The sequence below is a fragment of the Haliaeetus leucocephalus genome, unplaced genomic scaffold (genome assembly GCF_000737465.1).
Source record: "Haliaeetus leucocephalus isolate CR32 unplaced genomic scaffold, Haliaeetus_leucocephalus-4.0 Scaffold273, whole genome shotgun sequence".
NCBI lineage: Eukaryota > Metazoa > Chordata > Aves > Accipitriformes > Accipitridae > Haliaeetus > Haliaeetus leucocephalus.
This window is the reverse complement of record NW_010972709.1, coordinates 2,012,879-2,024,147: the sequence shown is the minus strand read 5'-3', so window position 1 is coordinate 2,024,147 and position 11,269 is coordinate 2,012,879. Positions and strand designations below refer to the sequence as shown.

General features: G+C 61.8%; 1 pseudogene; it reads left to right on the top strand.

Moving 5' to 3' along the window:
• Positions 1–8,463: 8,463 nt before the first annotated feature.
• On the top strand, positions 8,464–9,858 carry LOC104833186 (annotated as a pseudogene).
• The last annotated feature ends 1,411 nt before the right edge of the window (positions 9,859–11,269 follow it).

The following is an 11,269-nucleotide window of genomic DNA, read 5'->3' as shown; positions in this document are numbered from 1 at the left end:
CCAGCCCCATCCCGGACCACCGAGGAACCCCCCCCCCGGCTCAGACCCCCCCCCCCAGCCCTGAAGGTGGGCAGCTGCCCGTTCCTGCCTGCACCCATTGTCCTGCCCTTCCTCCCTGCGCCCCACAGCCCCCCGCCACCGCCCCGGGGCCGAGGGGGGGGGAAAAACAGGAAACTCTCCCCAGCACGCTGCTGCGGAAATGAGACAAGCGGGCTGGAGCGGCGGCGAGGACGGCGGGAGGAAGCGGACGGGATATTTGGAACCGACGGCGAATTCTTGGGCTTATCTCTGCGCCGCAGAGGCCCAGGAGTCCTTACAAAACAGCGCCCAGCTGGAGCGAGGCCCGTGGCCGGGGACGCGTCCTCGTCCCCGTGCCGCCAGCCCTGGTACCCCGCTCGGTTGGTGGGATGCTGGTGGCAGGGAGGGGACGCTGGCCCCGGTGTGGTGGGTGGCACCTGCGTCCCATCACTGGTCGCAGAAGGGACCTGATGCCTTGCTGTGGGGTGGGGATGGGGATGGGGATGGGCAGCCCTCCAGGCTAAGTGGTCCCCAGGTTGCACATCCCATCCTCCAGCAGGGATTTGGGGACCAGGGCACCCCCTCAGCATCCCAAAAGCCTGGGCAAAAATCCCCTTGGTTTATAAGCCCCGAGGACATAAGCCCCCTTGCCCATGCGGAACCGTTCCCCATCCTGCCCACAGTTTGCCCCAAATCCTGCCCATGGTCTGCGCTGGGACACCCCGAGCCCATCACCTCCCCTTCTGCTCCTGCAGGGACCTGCAGCGTAGCTGGGATGCAGGATGCTGGTCCCCTGCCCACCCCACAGCCCCACAGTCCTCACCGCCTACCCGCAAAGGGTTACGGCCAGCTCGCCTTGCTCCCATTTCGCCCTTCCAGCTGCTGCTTGCCTTTTTGTTGGGTTTGAATTATTTTTCGGAACAATGCCGTGTTACTTTACATGCAGCGCGTTGGGCCTGGCTGGGGAATAGAAAGCGGGTCCAGGCTGGGAGCGCCCGACCCAAAGGCAAAGGTTTCTGCAGCATTTCCTAAAAGCTGCTTGCTGCAGGCAGGAGAGCGGAGCTGGGATGGTGGCATCATCCCGAGGGAGCTGGGGCTGTCGCCAGCACCCAGGGATCCATAGTTGGGCTTTGGTGGGGTCAGCCCCTCGTTTGTTAATTGGTTGTGAAAATTAGGCAGGAGCCCCGCAGCGGGCAGCCGGGGCACCCTGGGGTCAGCGCCGGGAGCGACTCGAGATGGGGAATCGCCTTCGCGGGGTGTCCCCGCAACCCCCTGGGACCCCCCCGGCTGAGGGCACCCAGCGTGGTGGCAGCAAGGAAGCACCTCTGGAGCCGGAGAATGCTGGCGGTGCCGGTGATGCCCGTGGCCGGGACCCACCGGGGAGGGTTACTGCGGCCAGCGGAGCCGAATTTGGTGGCTGGGGGGGGGCCAGGGTGTGACGGGTCACCCTGGCAGAGGCTGAGACTCCTCCTCTGCGGGGAGGAGGACAAAGGATGGAAGCGGCTGCCCCGTTGCAACACATCCCCGGCGAGCACAATGGAAATGCCATCCTCCGTCTTGTGAAACAGGAACCTCATATGATCTCGCTGAAGGCTGGGGACGCTCTTGTAGGTCTGAGCGTGACGCTCCCCGGGCTCCTTTCTCCACCCGCGGGGAACGGGGACGGTGGGGACTCCCCCTGGCACATCCCTGCCCCGGTGAGGAGCGAGCTGCCACCGCCATCCCCCCTCCCAGTGCCACACTGGACCCGCTGGCAGGAGGAAGGCAATGCCTTGCAACCCACCCCAGGGGCCAAAATACCCCCGGGTCCTCCCCCAGCCCCACCGAAACGCCGTCCCACGGAGGCACACGCGGCCGCAGCCCCACCGAGCATCCCCCCTCCTGCCCCACTGGAGAACTCCTAAATAAACTTTGTTCTCCCTTTATGTTCTTGACCCCCAGATTTAATTAGACCCCCCGTTTCCTGCCTGTATGAAAAATCACTTCCCCGAGCAGGTGGCTGCGATACCGCCGGGGGCTGTTGTTGTTTTCTTCGGGGTGGGGGGAAGGTGGTAAATGGGGGGAAGAGTTTGTTGTTTATTTTTATATTTACAAAGCGCAGCTTTTTCCTGGTGCCGGGCATCGGAAGAGCGGCAGGATGTGACCTTCATCCATCTCCTCCTCGCTCGCACAATACGGCCACGAGCACCGCGGGCCGTCGCCGGCATTGTCCCCCCACGGCGGCCGACGGGCACCTCCCGCGCCGCCCAGTCGGCACCTGGCGCCCGCCGGCACCCGGCACCGCCGCCGCTGGCCCCCAGCTGGGCCCCGCTGCTCCGCACATGTACAGGGGAAAAAAAAAAATTTAAAAAAAAAAGAGAAAAAAAAAAAAAAAGAATAGCAAGGTTGCCGGTTTCCTTTCTGGAAAACAAGCAGGAGCGCCGAGCAGGGCGGCAGCGTGGGAAGGAGGGAGCGGGGTCCTGTTGAATTCCCTGGGAGCCTCCCCTTCTTGGGGGGGGTGGGGTGGCCAGGGCACGCAGCCCCTTATTTGCCCTGTGCGTGGGGTAAATGAGCCCTTTTCCCCCGTGCGTGGGGCAAACACACTTTTAGCCTCGGCCGGCTGCAGCCTTGGCCGTGGCGAGGGCAGCAGGCAAAGAGGGTGTGCAGACCACATCTGGTCCGTCCCCCCCTCCCCAAGGTCTTGGGGAGCACCCAGCAGGCAAGAGCCCACCCAAAGCCCAGTAGGGACTCGCAGAGCGGGTGCTGTTCCCCGTCCCCATCCCCTGTGGCTCTTCCAGCTCGCCGGAGCATCCCGGTCCCCACGGGAGACTGCAGCGGCACGGAGCCGGCGCCGGCAGCCGGCCGGAGCAGCTGTTTGCCGGCTTCGGCTGCCGGGAGAGCTGCGGTGGGCTGCTCAACAGAGCTGGCCTCGGCGCGGAGCTGGCACTGCCCGGCCTCCCTGCACCCAGCGTGGGACGGATGAAGACGTAATGAAGGGAAATCTGCTTTCTTTCATTCTTCTGAAGAAGCACCACGCTATAGAGGGCTGCGCTGCCGCTTGATCCGGGGAGAGACACGCTCCAACCCTGACTCCATCCGTTTTTGTGAATTAGCGTCCGCAGGGACGAACTTCTGATGTGACCCCCCCCCCCAAAACCAACACTGGTACTCGCGTGCTATGTGCTGGTGGCATCACTGCCCCAAATAAAGAGGCATTTGCAGCGGTATCTTACAGGGACAAAGGGTCTCTCACCCAAAAGCATCTTCCCCAGCTGGTCCCTCTGCACGGCTGAGCTCCACTCCGGAGCAGCCCGAGACCCTGGGCCAGCCCAGCGCAGGGGGCTCGAGCAGGGGTTGGCACAGCCGATACAAGCCCCCGGTACTGTCCGGCACTGCGGCGTGCCACGGCCCCGCTGCATCGCCAGAGCCCAAGCTGGCACGGGGCTGGCGTGTCCCAAGCACCCTGCTCAAAGCCCGGCCCTGCAAGAACGAAACACAGCTGCCTCCGGAGCAGAGAGCGGTGCCAGCGCGGGCACAGCGCATGGCATGGCATGGCATGGCACAGCATGGCACGGCACGGCACGGCACCAGGGCTAGCCTCGTCCTTGCAGAAATGCCACCCAGAGACGCCAGCACCTCGGCATCACTTCGGTCTCAAGCCAGCTAAGCATCTGAAAGCAGATCAGGGCAGTTTATTAATTTATTCTTTAATTCACCATCATCCCCCCCATCTCCCGAGCCAATCGGCTCCCATCCTGCTCAGGAGCATGCGCGGGAGCAGGTGCAGCCCAGCCGGGGTACAGCACCCATCACCCCAGCGCAGACACCCCTCCAGCACCCACAGGACCCCCACCCCGTGGGTCCCCCACTCAAGGACCCCCACCCGTGGGTCCGGCGGGCCGTGGGTACCCACCTGGGTGCCGAGGGGCCGGGCGGCACGCTCGCGGCCGCGCTGCTCGGCACAGTTGGTTATCGTTACATTTGGCATCGGTCGCTTCCATTGGGCTCAATAGGGGAGGGAGAGAGAAAAAGGAAAACTCAGCTCAGGGCGATTTAATAAGTTCAGCGTTACGAGCTGGGGAAAAGCTGTGGAACACACAAGTGGTAACGCAGGATTAATCTTTCCTTTAGTCTTGGGAATTATGTTTTCATTAATCCTAATTTTTCCAGATGTTTCACTCCTTATACCATGCTCTTCAAAGCCTCTGTGGCTGCAAATTCTAATGAAGCCATGAGAACATTTTAAAGAGAAAGATTCAAAGCTTAAATTGCTTCCTTTTTTTTTTTTCTCTTCTTTTTCTTGGGGTTGGTTTTTTTTTTTTTTTTTCCTTCTTTTCCCCCCGGTTGGGCTGTCGGGGAGTGCATGCGTGTGCGGTCCCAGCGCCTCCACATGTTGTGTTACACAATGTGCTAACAAGATGGAGAAGGCCACTTGGACCGCGTGATGCCGGTGTGACGTCTGTTCGGCTTTTGTCCCCCACCCTCGGTAGGACCCGGCTGAGAGGGGCTGGAGGGGGGGGACTGCCCCCCCACCCGCCGCCTGACAGCCGGCACTGGGGCTCCTGGGGTCAGAGCTGGACCGGGGCTTTTAAAACGCCGGCGGTGCTCGCTCCCGGCTCGCTTAGACACCAGGCGGGTGTTTATGGAGGACCTACGGAGGGGCTGGAGCAGGAGCCAGGCGTAGCTCCGTGGGTAGCTTGCCAGCAGGATCTTTAGGGAACGGGGAATTTTGGGGTGCTCCAGGCTCCAGAGAGCGGCTGGAAGGGGCGGTGGGGAGAAGAGGGATGCCGAAGCCGGGGGGGTGCCGTCGGCAGTCCCTCCCCACCGCTGGGATGAAGCCGGAGCTCCCGCTCCCTCCTGCCCCAGCACCCATCCCTGGGTGCCGGCGCATTGCCACGGGGTGGGGGCACCCAGCCGCCCCCCGTGCCACCCCGGCATTCCCAAACCTCGCACCCCTTCGGGCTTCTCCAGCCAACCCCAGCCCGGCACGGCCGCAGGATCCGGCTGCCGCCGCCCGGCTGGGCTGAGCATCCCCTCCTCGCCGGGAGCCCTCGTCTGACGCAGGAGGTCAGACAAGACGATCGGAACAATCCTCCCGGTCTCCAGCACCCGGGATTCAGATCCATGTACTTATATGGCCTGCAAAACGCGGTGGGAGCATGACCAACGTCTGGAAATCCAGATATGACTAGATCCCTTCATTAGTAATTTCTTGTACATGACTTTCTAGACCATAGGGATTTGTTAAATTTGCAGGAGTGTTTTCTCACAGTGCCATGGACTGGCTGTTGCCAGCATATATTGGCTCGGATCTGTCAGATCCTGTTGCCTTATATGACCCTCGGTTAATTCAGCTTTTCTTTGTATCCAGCCCTCAGCGGGGAACTCCTCTAGCAGTCTCAGCGTGGATCATGCTAAAATGGTTCCCCAGTCCTCCTGCCATAAAACAACTGCCCACACAGTGAAAGGGGGACGTGGGGGGTGGAATTCAATGCTCCCCTCCCCGCCGCCTCGGCCCTCGCCAGATGCTTCCTCCATCCCCGCTCCTTCGGTGCTGAAAGAAAATTCTCCGTGCCTGGAAAATCTTACTGGAGGGACCGGACCTTCCTCCCCGCAACCGGGTCCTCTCCGCGAGGACCGTGGCATCCCGCCGGCACACCCTGCACCCTGGGGTTAATTATTCGCTGCCCTCGGGGGTGCTCCGGGGCCGGGGGGACTTTCACCTCCCCAGCAACCTCTTGAAACTTCGACCTGCTTTTATGGGTGCCATAAAGGTTATTTTTTAATCTGCGCCCCAGAGGGGTTTCCCCCAGCTCTACAGCAGGGTCTTTGGTCCGGGGAGCACTTGGGCATCGTTGCTCTTTGCACCTCGTCTGGTTTGGGAAGGAAGGAGGCTAAATGGGATGGCCTTTTTCCCAAGGGAAGGGGATGGTGGTACCCAACAGCTCGGCAAAGGGTCGTGGTGGTGGTTGGTCCCGGTCTCCACGTGTGCCCATGTGCCAGTGTGGCTCATGGAGGGATGCGAGGGGCTGCGGGTCGCGGCAGAGCCCCTCCGTTGGCTTCTGCCCCTCTGGGAGCCTGGATAAGCATCCCAAATCCCCATATGCTGCCAGAGCAAGATTTCCAGGTGGAAAAAGAGCACGTGTTCAAGGACATCCCGCTGAGCCTGCAACTCCCTATCGCCTGCCGACCGAGATAAGGAGTTGTGTCACCTCCTGGAACACCCCCGTCCCCAAGCACCGAGCCCAGCAGCCCGTCCCCACGCTGCCGCTTCCCCGCTTGCCCCCGCACAGAGTCTGCTGACCCAGCAAGTGGGGTCCAGCGAGGGCACCCCGACTTCCCGCGCCTCCGCCCCTTGCCAGAAGTGACGGCCGGATCCAGGAGGGCTTTTACACCCCAAACCTCCCAACGTGATGCTTGTCCTCTCCAGCAGATCTGGCAGTGCTCGGATGCTCCAGGAGGATGCGGCTCCTCCAGCATCTCCCTCCTCCTCCTCCTCGCAGGAGGCACTGTGCCATAACCTTGAAATCTTCGAAGCGCTCTACTTTTAAAAAGACCTGTTCAGAAGCTTTTTCTTTTATAGCATTTTCTTTAACCTCACCTTAAAAAAGACCCAAACCGAAATGGGAGGGGAGGGCTGAGCTGCTGTGGGACGGCAGGAGGGGAGCGAGCGTGCAGCACCAAGTGCGCAGCAGCGAGCACCCCTGTGTCAGGCACACCAAGGGGAGCCCTACCCTTGCTCGCATGCAGCTCCCTTGCTCAGCCGGGGCCAAAATGCTTTCCCCAGCTCTTTAAGAGCAGCCCAGCACCTCCATTTCAGGAGCGCTACCTGCTCCAAGCATCACCCTGGGGTTTTATCTCACCTGCCATCAACCAAAGAGGTTTTACTGTGCCAGGCTGTCCCCTTGAAAATCCCTTTGGAGGACTGACGTGGCATGCAGAGGGTTACTGGTGAGAGGTTGGGGGCTGAAATCACCTTTCTTTGCCTTTTTTATACCAGCAAGAAGTGGGGGAGGCTTCTCCTGAGTCCCCTTGTCCCTCATCCCCGCTGCCCCAATGGAGGTGGGAGCCGGCAGCAGCCGCGGGAGGTGGGTCGGGCTGTGCCCCCGGTGTGGCCACAGGCAGGAGCAATGGGAACGTCCTGCCCACTCATCCCATCCCATTCCCAGCCATCCTGGGGACCCCACAGAAAGCCGTAAGGCACTGTGGGGACCCCAGCCCCACATTTCCTGGGGCGAGGGATCCCTGCAGGAGCATCCGCTGCCGTTAGCATCACCAGTCGGGCGGCAGGGACATATTATGGGCGGAAAAAACATCCCGGGTCCCATCCCGCAAACCCCCGCAGCTCTCACCAGCCCTCCGCCGCTGTTGGCCACAGCTTGGGCACAACGCAACTCCTCCTCAACCCCCAAAGGCGCTGCCTTCAAAGCACCTCCTCCTCATATACGTTGCCCCCATTTCCAGCATCTTGGGGTTGAAAAATGGCCGGGGAGGGTTTGGCAGAGGAGCCTCGCGCAGATTATTCAACAATTGTTTCCCATTTTGCGCCCTCGCCTGCCTCATCCTCCAGTAACAATGACGAAGAGCGGCGCGGAGCCAGCGCCCGCGGCAGGGGTGTTGAGATCAGGGACAGCACAAAAATATCTTCTCTCTGGAACAAATATTTACCAACCCTTCTGCCTTTTGTTCTTGTGGTTCTCATATATTTTTTTTTAATTTTTTTTTTTTTCCAGACATTCACTGGCAAAATGTCACACTAAGCAGCAACCCAGAAACTTCGGGGTAGCTGCTTGGCTGCTCTGGGCTTTGTTTTTCTCGGGCGCTAATTGTTAATGAATTTCCAGCCATTCAAGCCAATGCAAACCTGTGAGAAAATGATCTTTTCGGCCCCGATTTCGGAGCTTTATGGCGCTTTGCAAAATCCAGGCAGTTGCCGACCAAAACATGCATCATCCCATAGTGTGGGGTGGTGATGGTGCCGGAGCTGTCCCTGGGTGGGATGTGGCCAGAGCCAGACTGGGAGCTGCTGGGGTCTAAGCACCCAGCATCGCTCCGGGGGTTTCAGTGGCATGGTCCCCGTTCCCGGGTAGGGATGGGTTAAATGGGGGTGTGTGCTGTGGTACCCTCACCCCTGGCTGGCTCCTCACAGATCGTCCTTCTCCCCTCTTTGCCCCACAGCAGGTTTTTCTTGTTTCCCTTCAAAATCATAACCTCCCTCACGTCCACTTTTTATGGCGGCCAAACAAGACCACGTGGGTAATTTATGGGCGTTGTGTTTAAAGAAGGGAGCGGGGGGGAAAAAAACACCTCTTCTGGCACATAAACTTATATCTTTGGTTAAAAATTAACCATGGCCATAAAACCCCTGATGCAGGAGTGAGAGGAGCTCACCCCACGAGTGCTGCCGGGCTGCCGCCCCGTGCCCAGCCACCCCACCGGTCACCATCCCCTCCTGTCCACCCCGGGATGGCCGTGCCACCCCCTGCCTGCCCCCACCGCCTCCTGCCCCTCTCCCTGGGGCTCTTCCAGGGTGCCCTGCTCCTCTTCTTCACCTTCTTCATCACCTATGATGAGCCCTCGGCGCAGGCAGAAGATGCCAACTTGGTGGCCAACCAGCTCTCCGGCATCTTCCCCCTCTTCCAGGACATCCAGGTGATGCTGGTGGTGGGACTGGGGCTTCTGCTGACGTTCCTGCCCCGCTACGGGCTCAGCGTCCTCACCCACAACTTTCTCCTGCTCAACTTCTCCACGCAATGGGCGCTGGTGCTGCAAGGCTTGCTCCATCGCTTCCACCACGGCTGGGTCCACCTGGACCTTCGCAACCTCCTCACGGCCGAGTTCGCCGCTGTGACGGTGCTCATCTCCGTGGGGGCCGTCCTGGGGAGGACGAGCCCCTGCCAGCTCCTCGTCATGGCCACCTGCGAAATCCCCGTCTACCTCGCCAGTGAGTGGGCCATCATCACCTGTCTGGGCGTCCTGGACGTGGGGGGCACCATCACCATCCACGTCTTCTCCTGCTATTTTGGCCTCGGCGTGTCCAAAGCTCTATTTGGGGCGGCACATCGGCCGGTGCACCCAAAGGAGACCACGACACCCCACTCCGACCTCCTGTCACTGGTGGGGACACTCATCCTCTGGGTTTTCTGGCCCAGCTTCGTGGCTGTCCTCTGCCAACCGGGAGATGCCCAGCACCGTGCCATCCTGAACACCTTCCTGGCCATGAGCGCCAGTGCCGTCACCACCGTGGTGGCCTCCAGCCTGCTGGAGAGGGACAGCAAGCTCAGCCCCGGCCACCTACAGAACGGCAGCCTGGCCGGTGGAGTGGCCATCGGCGCGGTGGCTGACATGGCCGTGCCACCGGTGGCCGCTCTTGCCCTGGGCAGCCTCTCGGCCATGGCGTGCATCCTCGGCTTCAAGTTCCTCACCCCGCTCCTGGCAAGGAATCTCACGCTCTGGGACCAGTGCGGCATCCACAACCTCCACGGCTTGCCCGGCATCCTCGGCGGCGCAGCCAGCGCCGTGGCCATCCTGGTGGCATCCAAGGACACCTCCGGGTCCCGTTTCTTCCAGGTGTCCCCCGTCAGGGGCAATACCAGTGAGGGGGCATGGAGATGGTGGGGGGACCGTGGGGCGGGCGGGCAGGCGCTGTGCCCGGCGGTGGGGCTAGCGGTGGCCGTCGGTGGCTCGCTGCTCGCCGGGCTGCTCACCGGTGCTGCGCTTCGGCTGCCCTGCCTGGCCCGGCCACCTGAGCGGCTCTGCTTCGACGACTCGCTGTATTTTAAGATCCAGGATCAGGCCGAGAGCCCAGGGCCAGGCGGCACCGCCGAGGAAGGAGCCTTGGCTCTGAAGGAGCAGGTTTAGGCACTGGTGCGTACGCAGCCACGGCGAGAGCCGGGGGAACCGGCTCAGGGGTCGTACCTTTCTGTCCCCATCACCCGTGGGAAGCAGCAGGCAGAAACGCTGCCTGTACCCGCTCCCTGCCCCACACCCGGCTCCGGCTGCCAGGGATGCTGGCAGGGCCGGGGCAGCACCGTGACACCCGTCCATCCTCCGTCCTCCCACCCTGTGGCTGCGAACCCCCTCCTCTGCCCCAGCCACTCCCGGGATCCCTCCATCCCCAGCGGCAACTGGAGAAACAATCCGCTCAGGGTGTCTCCCCTGGGATGGCAAATAACCCCCGGCTAACCTGGACAGCCCCACTGCAGGGAACCAGCACCGGTGCTGGCTGCTTCGCTCTCGGGGGGCGGCCTTCCCGGCGGGGGTCACCCCGACCCTCAGCTCCAGCTCCCACTCAGGACTCCCCTGCCCACCCGGAGAAGGTTGCCGGCTCTCTGCTGGCTCCAGCCACGGCTCTGGCCACGGCACCAGGCTGGGAACTCAGCACCCACCGCCTGGAGGGTGGAAATGCAGCGGCAGGGTGAGATGAGCTGAGCTGGCCCCAAGTGAGGGATTTTACAGGGATTTGATAACCTGTGCTGGGCAATCCACTCTCCAGGATAGTTTGCAAAAGGAGGTGCCAGCTTTTTTTACCACCGGTGCAGCAAGAGGTGATGAGGATGCAGCTAGAGCACGGCAAAGAGCCTCGGAGAGAGCCAGGAGGTACCCGCACCCCACAAAACCCTCATCCCACCCCAAAGCTGGGACTGGGAAAGCTGCACCAGCATCCCAGGCTGCCAGGAGTGGGGGGCCCGAGGAAGAGCAGCAGCCCCATCCCATCCCGCCGCGGGCAGCGAGCAGCTTCCACCCCATGGAGGACAAAGCCTGCGGTCCATCGCTGGCATGAGACAAGCTGCAAGCACGGGGCCGCATCCTGCCCGGAGAGCGAGGGCTGTGATTCACATCCCCCCTCCCTTGCCATGAGTCACCGCTGCCCCTACGCCGCCACGGATCCCGCTGCTGCGGAGACAATGTCGGTGATGCTCACGGGCTCCCGAGGGGGTCGAGGCAACCAAATTCCCCCCCTCTCCCACCCCAGAGCCGGCCGCAGGAGCAGGGGGACTCTCAGCGCGGTTGGGGGTCCCCAACCCTGAACCAGTGGGAGTGGGGCTGGATCCCCTCCGCCCCAGGCAGAGCTGACACCAAGAGGGAGCGAGGCTGGGGAATTCGCCCTCCAATAATCACAAACAGGCTCGGAGGCCCGGGTGTGTTTGGTTAATTGTTAGAATAAAATATTGCCGAGCTCTGACAAAGGAATCCTGCCCCGCAGACCGGCGCGGCCGAACAATGGGCCCCGGCGCAGGATGCCGTGGGTCGAGCAGCGGGGCCGGGGGCC